Here is a 16,582-nt window from a genome sequence, read left to right on the forward strand (position 1 = left end):
TTCCTTAGAGCTTCATTATCAGCATCACTTATATGCTGATTGGAAATACCCACCTCTGTTCTACTGTATCAGAATCTATCCTATATAATAACAGGGTAATATGAAAATTGACCAAAAGCCGAACAACTGGTTGCTATGATGCACACTGACCACCAGGGAGCAGACTCTCAATGCAGGAGATGCTCCCTGGTGGTCAGTGCCCTCCCACAGAGTGAGTACCACTCAGCCAGAAGCCCAGAAACCCACCTTCATGGCAGTGCTAAGGATGTCTGATTCGTGGCTTAGGCCTGCTTCCTACAGGGAGAGGGCCTAAGCCATCAGTTAGATATCCTCTGAGGGCTCCTGGACTGCTAGAGGGTGCAGGCTAGGCTGAGGGACCCCCCACCCACGAATGCATGAATCTCGTGCACTGGGCCTCTAGTATTTTAAAAAGATCCCCAGCTAATACTCCTTAAATTTTGAGAAGCATTTGCATAGATATTGCACCTTTACTTGTCTTCTACATTAAATTTATTTTTGTGCATTGATTTTGTTTTATGCATTTTTTTTTTGCCTCAGAAAAGTCATTAATGTTTGACAAATTGAAGTGTACTTTGCATCCTTTTACAAATTTTAAGTGTATTGCTTATCTTGATGAAGAACTTCTTATCTACAACTAGGTTACATATTTAGTCTCATATATATTTGAAGATTTTTACTTTATTTTACATTTTCTTTACACGTTTTATTTTGATACTAGAGGCCCAGTGCATGAAATTAGTGCACAGATACGGTCCCTAGGCCTGGCCGGCAATCAAAGCATGAGTGTCTGGTGTGGAATGGCAAGTCCCAGTTGACCTCTGGGCCCTGGGCAGCACCTAGGCCCCCGTGCACCCCCCTCCTCCTGAGTCACGGTGCCCGAGTCCCCATGCAGAGATATGGTGAGCGTGGCCAGACGCCGTGGGCCAGGGCACAGCGTGGTCCTCTGGGCCACCCAGTGGCACCACACAGAAGCCAGGCAGGCAGCACGCTCTCTCCCAGCCAGCCTCGCAGACCAGCTCCTGTGCAAACTCACGGGGAGCCCGACTGGCCCCTGTGGTCCTGGCAGCTGCGGCCCGGCTCACCCAGAAGAGGCTGTGCGGGTGTAGGGCAGGCTCCTTGAGGGTGCCTGGCACCTGAGCGCAGAGGCTTCCCCGGTACACGAGTCCTGGCATCCCAGGGGAGGGTAGCAGGGGGAGTGAGAGCAAGCTCGGCAGACACCCCACATTCTCACTGCACCTCTGTCCCTGTCACTCCCACCCCCAGGTAGCTGGCGAGAGGTTGCAATCCCCCACCCAGGCCCCACAGGAGGTTAGTCACCACCACCCACCCCCAGTTCCCCATCCAAGCCCAGGGCCCAGCCCTGATCAGGTGATCAGGGCCTGCTGGCTGGGGAGAGGGACTGGGAGGTTGCCCAGCAGGCCCCATCAGGCAATCAGGGCCTGTGGGTAGGGGCAGCTCCTGCTTTGAGCATCTTCCCTGGTGGTCAGTGCATGTCATAGCGACCAGTCGTTCCATTGTAATGGTCTCTTAGGCTTTTATATAGATATTCTGGAATAGGTTTCCAAATCATATTCTTATAAAAAGCAAGCCAGTTGTGCTTATACCACATATTAAATAAGCCATTATTGTATTACTTAATTGAAAAACCATCTATATATTACAGGGGTGGGAAAAAGTAGGTTTGCAGTTGAGAGTACTAAAAATACAGAATTTATTCTTGTATTATGATTTATTAATTATTGTATTACTTTCCATACAAACAACTGTAAACCTAATTTTGCCTCTTCTTGTATATTAAATTCTTATAAATCCTGGGATAATTTTCTAACTTCTTTACTAAGTTCCACTGATACATTTTTCTATTCCTACATCAATACCATATTTATTTGATTATAGTAGTTTCATAGAATACTAGAGGCCCGTTGCAGGAAGATTCCTGCAATAGGGCTTCCTGCAGCGATCTGCTTCCCTCCCTTCTCCCTGGCCCCGCCTGCTTGCCTTCCTTCTCCGCCAGCCCCACTTGCTTGCTTCTCTGCAGCTTCGCTCCCTTCTGCAACGCTTGGCTTCCTTGTATGCTGTCTTCAGTCTTCGCTCTACTCCTGGATATGCAAATTAACCACCATCTTGGCTGGGTTAATTTGCATACTCACTCCTGATTGGCTGATGGGTGTGGCTGGTGGGCATGGCTTGTGGGTGTGGCGGAGTGATGGTTAATTTGCATATTACTCTTTTATTAGCTAGGATTCTGATATCTAATAAGGCAAGTGACTTAACTATTGTTTTTATTTTGATTATTTTAGTCACTCTTCCAAATGAACCTTAAATTATTTTTGGTTCTAAAAATAAGAAAATACACATTTACTAATACATAACTCTTGGGTTATAATTGGAATTGCATTTAATGTATCTATTAATTTTAGTATTATTTGCATTTTTATGGTATAAAGTCTTTACATACAATATATTAGTATATCTTTCTATTATACCAACTAAGTCTTGAAATAAAACACTGTGGTCCTATCAAATTTTATCTAGTGTCTATGGTATAAAAAACAATGAACAAATTCATAGGGCAAGAGAGGCAATAGGGTATATAGAGAAGAGCATAGCCTTTGAAATTTGAACCAATTTTGAATCTCTTGAGTTTACACTAATTATTTAACTTATCAGAAACTCATCTATAACAAGTGGATAATAATAGTTATAGAATTTTGAAGAATAGATTATGGTACCCAGAAAATGGCCAAGTACATAATAAGCACATAACAAATATTAATCACAAAATTTACTTTATGGTGCAATCTTGCAGTTTGGCAATCTTCTGTTGATCTGAATAATGTCCAATTCATTAATTTTTGATACCCTGAAATGTTCCTGCTGAGTTTGGAACCCTATTAAAAATACAGTGTGTGTAAAAGTATGTTTATACTTAAGAATGTCCAAATACGTTTTCGTTACCCATGAGAGAGAATTATGTTAATCCAGTAGAAGTTTTTATACAAAATACAATGACGATCACTGATTTAATTTGTTGTTTCTCTTTGCTGCTTTCAGATATAGGGTGCTCTTTTACCTGATACATACAAAAGAAGGTCCATAGAAAAGTGTAAATTAGATAAAGCTGAGTTTTTCAGTGCTATTTTCTGAGTCTCATTTATTCATTCAGTATCTGTTTACTGAATAATGACTATATTCCATGCATGTGATAGGCACTGAGAATCTATACATATAAAGAGGTAATATGCTAATTTGTCCATTATGGTGTCCCAGTCACAACCTGTCTGTGGGCGGGGACGGGGGTGGGGACTTCTGTCCCCAGAGCTAACTTCATGCTGCCTGCGTGCGTCCCCACCCAGTGCTGAGGTGAAGCTGCCTGCCTGCATCCCCGGCTAGGGACGTGACACTGCCTGTGTGCATCCCCATTCAGTGCTGACGTGATGCTGCGGGGGGTGGGGGGGGGCTGGTCTTGAGGGGAGACCTCAGGCCATGCCCCCCACCCAGCGGGGCTTGACAGGGGACCTCAGGCCATGTCCACCGCCCCAGCACCAGGCCAGGAGACCTCAGGCCATGCCCCCCACCCCAGCACTAGGTCAGGGTACCTCAGGCCGAGTCCCCTGCATGGCAGGGCTTGACAGTGGACCTCAGGCCACACCCCTTGCCCCGGTGCCAGGCCGGGGGACCTGAGACTGTGCCCCCCCACCTGGAGCCAGGCCGGGGGACCTGAGGCTGCACCCCCTGCCCAGAGGGGCTTGACGGGGGTGGGGCCAGCCAGGTCTGGGTCTCACCCAATGTGGGTGGGGCCAGCAGGGTCTGGGTCTCCTGTGTTTTTGAAGTGCATGTGGGTGGTGGGCAGGGACTTGACTCTAGGTCCCACGGCGCACCGCAGACTCTGACAGAAGGGAGATTTTATATACATTTTACTAATTTTATTTCATCTCTGACACTACTATTATAAAGAAAGGGCAAATAGCAATATTAAAATATTTCTTCTAATTAATTCCCTTTTAATGTGCACGAATTTCGTGCACTGGGCCACTAGTAAAAAGATAAGCATGAATGATAAGTGTGAATGAGCGATCCCCACTCTCATGGAGCTTAGGGTATAACATGGAGGAGAGACCAAAAAATAATTAACTGTAAATTGTTAAACTACAATCATGGTGAGTCATATAAATTAAGAAAGCCTAGGGGAGCATTTAAATGGCAAGGGAAGACATGTTAAAGTCGAAACATGAAGGATAGAGAGGTGTTAATCAAACAAAGGAGGAATGAGATATTTTAGGTAGAGAAAACAGTGTATAGAAAGGTCCTGGGGCTGTGAGAAGTCATGGCCAATTTTATTTATTTATTTATTTATTTATTTATTTATTTATTTATTTATTTATTTATTTATTTATATAGAAGGGATTTAATTCAGGGAATTTGTTACACTGCAGTTGGAAAGCTGGAAAAGCAAAAAAAAAAAAAAAAAAAAAATGGAAGCTAGGAAAACCAGTTATTACTTCTAAGATGGGGAGAACAAAAGTGAAGAGATAGTATGAATATCTTCCAGAGTTGCCACTGCTTCTGGGACTGAATGGAAAGTAGGATGAGGTGTCACCCACTAGTGCTCATACTATAAGGGGGTCTCCTGTGTTATGGGGGGTGGGTAAGGAGGAGGCACTAGGAAATGTTTGAGGTAAGGAAAGAGTTGCATTGGTTCACAGTTTTAGTGCAATGAGGTCCAGCTGTTTCTTGTTTCCACCCTTAGATGAGGTGAAATCACTTGTTATAGGTAAATCTTCTCTTTCTTGAGCTACCTTGAAGGAAGTCTCTGTCTTGCAAACAAAAGAGGGCTAAGGTCAATTTTAGAAACTGTGAGGCCAGTGAAGCTGGAGAATAGAGCAAGAGAAGAGAAATACAAAATTAAATTCAGAGAGAGGGGAGTAGGTTAGGATTACGGATTTTATCCCAAGAACAAAGGGAATTTACTGCTGGATTTTAAGCAAGAGAGTGATGTAAACAGATCTATTTTTTCTTTAAAAAAATCACTCTGCAGAGTGGAAAATGAAGAAGGGCAAGATCAGATATAGAAAGACCAAAATAAATTGATCATCTATTGGAATTGTAAGTACTGATATATGGGAAAATCTGTTCAAATGAAAAGAAATTCTATTAATTAGCCTGATTTTTTTCTGTGGTTTAGGAAGGCATCACTGTTATTTGATTAGGAGTAGAATACACTGGTACTGTTTTCAGGATTCCAGTGTTTTATAGGATCCCACATTGAGAACTTCTAGCACAGAGGCTACAAGTAAATATAAGCACATGCTTTTGGATTTTCTGAATGTACTCTTTGCATTCTTAGATGATCATTAATTAATGAGATCTATTTTATTTTTGATTGACAAATTAATGTTCAGAGTGATAGTTTATATCTTAAAATGTCCTGAGATTATTTAAAAGAGAATACACTTTATTATTAGACAAATCTGTGTACTCAGCACTTTTACTTTATAGCTGAGTTACACAATCTCCTTACTTAGAAAAATAAAGATATGCCTTTTCAGATGCTGGTTTTACATGTCATTATTGGGATCTAATTTAATCAATGTGTATATAGGCGCCAAGAGCACCACAATTACTCAATGAATGGTAATTGCTAAAATGATATTGAAAATGATAATAAATAGGTGTTATTCCTATTATTTTATCCATTGTTACACTGTATAAAAGAGTTCTTTCTGCTATGCATCACAAGAAGGGACATTAGAGAGAAAGACTCTCTGCTGGTACAAAAGTGAACACAAAGTGCCTCAAGAAGCTTTCATCAGAGCTGAGCCATTAGAACATCAGAGAAGCAGAAATTACTCCCAACCTATGACATCCAGAGAAATTCTTCATTCACAAAGTAGAAAAGTTAGCTTTGTGTGAATAGGAATGTGAAATGTTCAAAGAATAAAGCAATGGTGGAACTGTCCAAAATCAATCCATTAAAAAAAAAAAGAATAAAAGAGGCTATTTCTTGTTATTCTTTTCATGTCTATTTGCAGAGTGCTTTTACCCATTTTTCTTTATTTCACAAAGCATGATAATATTGCATACTGTATTCAATGTTCATTCTTATTGGTTATTTTCTTAGAAAAAATATCAGGTACAACAATATTATTTATTCCCTTTATTAAGATAAGTAACATGATTTACAATGTTAAGGAAAGTTCCTAAAATTATACAATTTGTTGCTGACAGCTCTTTGTCCAGTAAAACTGAATCGCAGTCTAAATTTTAATTCACAGCTCACCGAATATTTTCAATCCATAAAACACATAAAGTATAGAGGATGACCCTAATAAAACTTTTAATGTGGTATTCAATATTTCTTCATAAAGCATAAGTTTTGCTAATCCTTATCACTTAAAAAACCAAGCAAATAAAGCCCTCCTTCTTGCACAACTTATTAACATCAGTCAAAAATAAGAAAGAAAAAAGTTTGAGAAATAAAATATGTAGTAAAAGTGAATGCATGCATTCTTCATTCACTGAATAGTTGTGACATTCCTATCTTACATAAGCACTTAGTATTCAAAGGGAAGACTGGTAGGGAATTAATCTTTCTTGAGGGCTTAAAATCTTCTCTTTTCCTCATCTCTCTTCTCACCCCTCCCAAAAACATTTACTATTGCCACGTTTTATTCATTCAACCTTTAAAATATATCCCAATCCATTTGTTTTTTCTCCATATTCACTACTAACACCTAAGCTCAAGTCATCACTTTCTCTTTCCTTTGACTTAAATTACTGCAGTTGCCTCCCATTGGCATCCCTCTTTTCACTGTTGCTCTAGAGCACACTGACCTTTGAAACACACGAGACTTTCTTTTATTATTAACTAGAGGTCCTGGCCTGTGGGGATCGGGCAGAAACCGGCTCTCTGACATCCCCCAAGAAGTCCCAGATTGTGAGAGGGCACAGGCCAGGCTGAGGGACCCCACTGGTGCAGGATCGGGGCCAGGGAGGGGTTGCGGGAGGACTCCAGGGTGTATCCGGCCTGTGTTGCCCAGTCCCCATTGGCCTGACCCCAGCAGCAAGCTAACCTACCAGTCGGAGCATCTTTCCCCTGGTGGTTAGAGTGTGTCATAGCAACCGGTCAAACAGTCGAAGGAACAGTCAGACACTTAGCATATTAGGCTGTTATTATATAGGATTATTGTTATTAAGACTATTTTTAGATTCATGGCAAAATTGAGGGGAAGTTACAGAAGTTTCCCATATGCCCCAAGTTCCCATACATGTGTAGCCTCCCCCATTATCAACATCACTCACCAGAATGGTGCATTTGTTATAATTGATGAACCTACATTGATGCATCATAATTACCAAAAGTCTATAGTTTACATTATGGTTCACTCTTGGTGCTGTGCATTCTATGCATTTGAGCAAATGTATAATATATAATGAATTGCATGTATCCATAATTATGGTTCTATACAGAGCATTTTCACTGCCCTAAATTTCCTCTGTGTGCTGCCTATTTATTCTTCTCTCCACCCTCAACCCCTGGCCATCACTGAACTTTATACTGTCTCTGTAGTCTTGACTTTTCCAGAATGTCATGTTATTGGAATTATATAGTATACAGACTTTTCAGATTAGCATCTTTCACTTACCCATTTGTGTTTACATTTTCTCCATGTCTTTTCATGCCTTGATATAGCTCATTTCTTTTAAGCACTGAGCAATATTCTACTGTCTGCATATACTAAAGTATGTTTATTCATTCACCTACTGAAGGATACCTTGGTTGCTTCCAAGTTTTGGCAACTATGAATAAAGCTACTATAAACATCCATGTGCAGGTTGTTCTGTGGACATAAGTTTTCAACACCTTTGGGTGAATACCAAGGAGCATGATTGCTGGATACTATATTAAGTATATGTTTAGTTTTGTAAGAAACTATCCAATTGTCTTTAAAAGTAGTTGTATAATTTTGCATTTCCACTAGGAATGAATGAGAGTTCTTGGTGCTCTACATACTCAACAGCATTTAGTATTGTCAGTGTTCCAGATTTTGGCCATTCCAATAGGTGTGCAGTGGTATCTCATTGTTGTTTTTATTTTAATTTCTTTGATGACATGATGTGGAACTTCTTTTGATATGATTGTCACCTTTCTCTCTGTCTCTCCATATGTATATATGGTATTTGTTAAAGTCTTTGGGCCATTTTTATTGGGTTATAATTGATTTTTACATATTTTGGATAACATCCTTTATTAGTTATGTCTTTTGCAAATATTTGCTCCCAATTTGTTATGTCTTCCCATTCTCTTTACATTGTCTTTTGCAGACAGAAGATTTTAATTTTAATGAAGTCCAGCTTATCTATTATTTCTTTTATGTCTCATTCCTTTGATATAGTATCTAAAAAGTCATCACCAAACCCAAGTCTATCTAGGTTTTTTTCTTTTTATCTTCTAGGAGTTTTACCATTTTGTGTTTTACATTTAAGTCTGTTATTCATTTTTGAGTTAACTATTGTGAAAGTTATCTTCTCTTAGATTAATTTTTTTGCAAGTAGACATCCAGTTGTTTCAGCATTATTTGTTGAAGACTAAAGTTGCTCCCTTGTGTTTCCCTTGGTCTTTTGTCAAAGATCAGTCGACTATCTCTCTCTCTCTCTCTCTCTCTCTCTCTCTCTCTCTATATATATATATATATATATATATATATATATATATATATACATACATACATACATATATAAAAGCCTAAGGGACCATTATAACCAGTTGACTGAACGACCTGTCAACTGGTTGCAATGATGTGCACTGACCACCTGGGGGCAGATTTCAATGAAGGAGCTGCCCCTTGGTGGTCAGTGTGCTCCCACAGCCAACCTCCTGAGGCCGGCAAACCTCCCGCTGTTCCTATCCCCAGCTGGTCCCTCCCCCTGGCTGGCCCGCCCCAATCAGTCCCGATTAGGAGTGGGTGAGATGGCCCCAATTGGCCCCGATCACAGGCCAGGCTGAGGGACCCCACCTGTGCATGAATTTGTGCACTGGGCCTCTAGTTTTTAAAAAATATATTTTATTTATATTTTACAGAGAGGAAGGGAGAGGGATAGAGAGCTAGAACCATCGATGAGAGAGAAATATCGATCAGCTGCCTCCTGCACACCTCCCACTAGGGATGTGCCCACAACCAAGGTACATGCCCTTGACCGGAATCGAACCCAGGACCCTTCAGTCCTCAGGCCAACGCTCTATCCACTGAGCCAAACCGGTTTCGGCAGGGCCTCTAGTTTTTAATAATTAACACAACCTGTAAGGCCCTGCATGTCTGGTCCCTATTGTCCTCTAGCTCATGATACCTTTTCCTAGACTGCTCCTTTCAATTCTTCAGGTTTCACTCAATTAACACCACCTGTAAATAGTCTTCTTTGACTATTATTTTTAAGATAGATTTCCTATTTCTGCTGTCTAGTTACTATCTCAAATTAAACTGTTTTGATTTCTCTATAACAAACCACACTCTACATTGTCTTTTACATTTATTTATTTATTTAGTTTATTTTTTTAATATATTTTATGGATTTTTACAGAGAGGGAGTGAGAGAGATAGTTAGAAACACTGATGAGAGAGAAACATCGATCAGCTGCCTCCTGCTTACTCCCCACTGGGGATGTGCCCGCAACCAAGGTACATGCCCTTGACCGGAATCGAACCTGGGAACCTTCAGTCCGCAGGCTGACACTGTATCCACTGAGCCAAACTGGTTAGGGCTATTTATTTGTTTATTGCCTATAGTCTCCTGCCCCTCAATAGTTCATTCACTAGAACATAAACTTTGTAAAGGTAAGAATATAATTTATTCATTTTCTCTGTTGTATTTACAGCTCATGGTTTATGGAGGTTGACTTAATGTAGTAAGTGCTTAGTAAATCGTTTTTTAATAAACCAGTACATATTTTAGAAATGTCTTCCTCACTATAAATAACATAGAATCAAGTTTTGGTCCAGAAAAGGACAAGCCTTACTTATTTAAATTCTTTTTTTTTTTAATGGGGCAGGACTTTCTCTAATGCGTTCCATTAATTCTATGTGTTGCTGTTAATGCACAATTGTTTCGGATGTTGGCCATGTTCAAGAGCCCATGCCAGGTGCATCTATATCTGATCTCATTTATTTTTCACAATACTCCTGGTGAGTAGATAAGAGAATTCCCAATTTGAAGAAACCAAGACATGTAAATTAGTGATTTATTTAAGATCACTTAACCTACCCTGGCCGGTGTGGCTCAGTTGGTTGGGCATCATCCCATGCACAGAAAGGTTGCCAGTTTGATTCCCAGTCAGAGCACATACCTGGGTTTTGGGCTTGAGCCCTGGGAGGGGACATGAAGGAGGCAGCCGGTTGATGTTTCACTCTCATATCAATATTTTTCTCTCTTTATCCCTCTCCCTTCTTCTCTCTCTAAAATATCGATTTAAAAATCTTTTGAAATAATCACATAAGTAGTAAGTTTCAAAATCAGAATCCCAAAATCTACATTCTGTTGTATCACATTGCCTTCCTCTTTGAAATGATGGCAAAATTGTAAAGATGACTTCATGTGAACCCAACTAAATTGAGAAATAGAAAGCCAAACAACTGATGTTTTTTCTGTTTTGGTCAGGGATGCCTTAGGGACTAGAGCCTCAGAGGGTACACCCATGAAGAGAAAATTGTGAAAGACAGAGAAAATAAGAGAACCTGACCCTATGATGATGACCACATAATGTGAACCAAGTGATATAAAAATATTTCAAGAAATTATGGATGCTTACAATGGAGATTTGAAGAGTCCTAAAACTATTTAAAAAATACTTGAAAATATATTGTGTGGAAGACAAAAAAAACACATTTATTTTTTAAGACTGCAGAATGCTTATGTAGGCTTAAAAGTGGAAGATGAATAGTGATGAACTCATATTTAAAATAAGAAAGAATTTTAAAAGTATTATCTTAGTCCAAAAAAAGAGGTAGTAAATTTCCCCTACTGGAGATGCTTAAGCAGGGATTGGGTGATTATGTCACCATTATATTGTAGTGGTCATTGAATAATCAAATGGGTGAGTAAATGACCTTTCAGAACTTATGACACAAATATCTTCTGAACTTAAAATTCCCCAGAACTGAAGATAAGGCACTTTCTGAATGTACATTGATCCAAATGCACACTGATCAAAAAAGACAAAACTAAAATGTAATTATATCTACTTAGTTTCATATTATTTGCCTCTTTTTCTTCAACGTGAAGTACAAGTGTGGTGGATTTGTATTGTGTCACTTGGCTAAATTGGAACTCTTTCAGAATCCCCTTTCCTGCATAGTTCAGGGTGTATTTGGACCCCCAAAATATTTTTCGCAGGATTTGAAGGCACAGGAAATAAATTCAGGATAGGAAGTGCTGTTGCATCTCATGGTTGTTATTTCTTATCCGCTAACTCACCTTGTTGGCATGGAGCAGCAGCTCCTTCAGTTCCCATGGGATCTCCTCCTTCAGGTTCTCCTACTCCTAGGCCAGGTGTGTGTGTAGTTCTGTGATGAGGAACATCAACTTGTCCTATAGGAAAACCAATATCAAAATTGAAAACTTCAGGGCAGTGGGTGAGGTACTCATGTGGATTTTAGTGCATCATTGTGAGTTTCTGTTTATTCTTGCAGTTTCTGGTTTATTTTTACTATTCCCACTACACTTCTATCTCCTCTCCCCTGCAGATTTCAAGGTTCCAGCAACAGACATGGAATTAACATGTGAACATAGGCTGTTTAACCAGCTTCCACCATTCTATAAGGGCAAATATCCTTTTAAATAAGCTTTATATTTAAAATATATAAACTCTCCTTTCTGAACAAAACTTGAATGATACAAAAGGGAAGATTCCATTCACTGAGAGTTTTTGTTACTCTCTTGATTTATGGAGGGTGTACCTCACATTCAAATATAAGGGTATTATTGGAAACAAATTCATATGATAATGAGCTTTCTGTAATGGGGTTCAAGCTAAGGACTTATACATTATTACTGTGTGTAGAATAGAAGTAGACATTAAGATGAAGTCAGAGTAATATATTTACTTTCAGTGCTTGTTACTGAAGAGCAGTGATATATACGGTATATTTTTAATAGATGTTTTATTGATTTCAGAGAAAGGAAAGGAGAGGAAGAGAAAGAGAGAGAAACATTGATTGGCTGTCTCCTGCACGCCCCCTACCAAGAATCGAACCCACAACCCAGGCATGTTCCCTGACTGGTAATCTAACTGGTGACCTCTTGGTTCATGGGTTGATGCCCAAGCATTGAGCCACACTGGCCAAGGCAGTGATCTATTTTTCTATGTTTTTTTTTCCCTAAGACTTCTGGTACATGCCCATTCACCACCTAAAACACCAATAAATATATGGTTCAAATGATGCCATCGACTCCAATCTAGATACACATAAATGAGTGTTTCTGTGGATATAACAACAAAAAATTGCTTTAATTATTAAAGGCATAGTTAAAGTTCCAGCTGCTTGTGTGAGTGGGTAGTTCAGCACTAAGAGTAGCTTTTTATCTGTCAAAGTGAAAAACACAGGCGGGCCCAGGTGTGTGCATGAACATACACAAACCACTTACAATGCATGTTCCAAAATCAGATACCTATAGCTAACTGAAACAGAATTAAGCCTGATGGAAAGCCTGGATTACTTCACCCTTTCTTCTTTATCTTGCTCCAGGTAAAATATAGTGTCACTGTTACTTGCCCCGTTTTCATGCCAAGTGATAGGGCTTCTTCCTCACCAATAGATTAACATGTGCACAAATCCATGCTATGGTGTGTCCTCTTGGCCCAGGTTCTCGGACAATGGACAGAATGAACTGATGTGGAATTATGTAAGGAACTGGATTTTCACAATGATGCTAGTCAGAGTTTTCTTTAACAGGACACTCACAGAGCAGAGGCCATGGGGACATTTTGGCTGATGATTCTTAAAGTTTGGCAGGTAGAAGGCTTAGCTCTGCATCATCTCTTTACATCTGGTCTATTATTATAATATTCTCTTTCATATTTCACTTGGCTTTCCTATGGATATGTGCATTATGCCCACTTTCTTACAACTTAATGATTCTTGCTATAAAGCATTTATGTTCATGAAACCTTCCAGAGTCTTTAATTTTAATAATACTTAAGGCTGACAATATTGAGATTAACTCTTTTCTTCTAGATAATCAGTATGGCCACAGTTCAATAAGGGATGAACTGATTTTGTTGCTTCAACTGTCTTAATCACTTTTTTTCCCTCAAAGACATGCTGATGGAAACTTTACGGAGAATGTCTCTCTAGGTTTACTGATTCTCTATCATCCCAGCTAGTCATTTATAAGGCATCATACCTAAGATAAAGAGATAATTCTTTTTCTCTCTATTAGTATTAAGTTCCCACAGAATAATTAAATTATAATAAATATGGCATTTATAAAATACTAGGAGCCCAGTGTGCAATTCGAAATCACGCGGCGCCGCCCACCCTCGAGTAGCCTGTCCAGCCCTGCCTCCCTCTCTGGCTCTTGAAGCAGCTGCGGTGCTGCTGCTGATCAGGCCCTCCCCCAGTGCAGGCGCAGAGGCCCCTGCTGCCCCGCCCCCGACGCTGCATGCGCAACCTCCCTCTGTCTGGTCAACCTGTTACAGCAGGCACCCTGGTTAATTGGCATATATCTCGATTATATATATATATATATATATATATATATATATATATATATATATATATATATAGAGAGAGAGAGAGAGAGAGAGAGAGAGAGAGAGAGAGAGAGAAGATATTTGTTTTATTGACTTCCTTGCCTTTGGTCTTTAAAGTGGCTATTTGCCCTCTTGATTCTTACTTGTACTGTGGTTTCTTGAATGTATCCCACTCAAAGTTTAATGTGATCAGCTCTTCCAAGTTTCTAAAGGGTGGGAGCTCTGTTTTGATCATTTTTTTTGTTTCTTAATAACTAGCATTGTATGTATCACAACAGAAGTAATTTATGAATGTTGTTGAAGTGAAATGAACTGAAAGATTCAGAGTTAAATGGTTACATACCCTCACTATATTTAGCCTAACGATTGTTTTCCTCATCAGTAGATATATAGCTGTCATTACAAGATACTTGGTACAATAATTTCATAAGGGTGGTGCTTTTGTGTGAGGTGGTGAGTATGCCTGGGGAAGTGTATGTATGGTTAAAAAAAAGCATTTTATAAAGTGCAAATATTCCAGAGAGCATCTTTTCCAAGGCCCTACTATTCACTTCTCATCTCTCCTGTGTTTCCTCTGCTTCAGGTATTTTCTGACCAATATAATTCTTTTGTTTTCTCACTCCAAGTTTTCCTGGAAATATTAAATTTGTTTTGGAAAAAACAATGAAGCCATGTCCAGCTAAATTCAGTTTCAGAATCTTTACCAACCACAACTTCAGCACCAGTTATGGCACTTGCACTCAGTGATGTTGACAATTATTGAGAATGCACAATGACCTCTGCCTTTAAACAAAGCTGAAATGATCAGGAGGTATATTATGGCTTAGTGAATAGTTATATCTTGAATACTCCCAAGTTTTTTGTAGTAAACATCTCATTTAAAGTCAAAAAAATTCTGGGAGAAAGGTTGGGTAGTTATTATATTATCCAATCTTTAGATTAAAAAATTGAAACTTAGTTTTAATGGCATACTTAGGGCTGCATGGGAATTTTTTATTTTTTATCAGAAATAGAACTCTGGAACTCACATACCTGACATAAATCAGTCTACTTCTATCACACATCACTAAATTTAGAAATTTGTCTAAGTGTTTCTTGTTTTATGCCAAAGAAGTATATACATCTTAAAAATTTGACTAGTTTCTTTACATGGATATAATTTGACAGCACTATAGTGCCAACGTTTCAGTTGAGAAATAAATATCTTTGGATATAATATCACATCAGCATATTTGAGAGAATGTGGAAATGGATTTTTGCAGTGAATACATGAAACAATCTCTTGAAATACAACAGTGTGTATTATTTAATGTTTTATAATTCCATTTTTTATTTAGTTAATAACAAGTCAACAAAACTTTATGTGACAAGACTGGAAGAAGAACTTTATAGTTAAAAAAGTCAAAAGTTCTATTAAGAAGACAAAGTCTAACTTGGAAGTTAGGGAATAATCTTAATATCTATGTATCAGCATAAATCAGGACTTTAGAATGGTATCTCTGAACTTTCAAAGACTTCTTCAAACATTAACCTTTTTTTTTTTTTTTTGTAACCTGGAGACTGAGGATCACAAATGGGCTAATGATCTCATTGCTGAAAAGGAAAATAAATAATGCTAACATAACAGTGAGTGAAGTAAAAATGATTGGATTCAAACTTCAGAAAAAAACAAATAACCCCACAAAGATTTATGTGTGATTGTGTGCCAAGATGTGTGTGCATGTATAAATTTTAATTTCACTAATGCTTGAAGTATGACACTATGACTCAGAAAAAAAAAACATATAATTTTTAAGTCTCATCCTTATGAGAGTAGCACAATTGAATGTATATATTTTTCAGATGCAAATAGAAGGATGTGTAGTATCATCTTTAGCTGTGGAAAGCAATTTTTTATTTGCAGTGAAAAGTTTTTTACTAAACCTTAATTGGAAATCCTAGAGAAGACAGTCTCATTGTTATGATTTCTAAGATAGGACTCCTAGGAAAAATTATCATTAATATAATTATTGAAACTTTCAAAGGTCCTCATCACTTACTTATACAAAAGTAACATTATACAATTGATGCTTGAATAACATGGTGATTAGGGGCACCAATCCCCCTGCACAGTTAAATATCCATGTGTAACTTTTGACTCCTAAAAAACTTAGCTACAAATAGCCTACTGTTGACTGGAAGCCTTGCCAATAACATAAACAGTTGGTTAACATATATATTTATGTGTGTGTGTATATATATATATATATATATATATATATATATATATATATGCATATATATATTTATATACTATATTCTTATAAGAAAGTGAGATATAAAAAAGAAAATGTTATTAAGAAAATTATATGAAAGAGAAAATACATTTGCAGTACTGTACTGTATTTATCAATACCATAAGTTTACATCATCTCTTTATAAGATGAATTGTCTGTCTGTACCTATTGATATTGTCTTATATGATACAAAACACTGCAGATGTTTTACCAACACCAGACATAAAAACAAAAAAGTAATGTGAAAAATAAACTCATATTTGCATACAAGTATAACTTTATGCATTGATAATGAAACAGCAACAATACGATTACTTTATGGTATCTAAGTGTAACTGATATAATTGCTTCATAGTAGCCTAGCCTATACACTAATGACTAAATCGTTATAAAAATTTTATAGCATACAGTATTACATTCATATTCACAATATAGTATTGGAAATGTTACATTTTTTAAAATACCTGCGATGATACACAGCTTGTTGAATTAAAAGAGAGGCATGCTATATGGTAATATAGTTCCTTGAATATAAAGT

Source organism: Plecotus auritus, assembly GCF_963455305.1.
Source record: "Plecotus auritus genome assembly, chromosome: X".
Lineage (NCBI taxonomy): Eukaryota > Metazoa > Chordata > Mammalia > Chiroptera > Vespertilionidae > Plecotus > Plecotus auritus.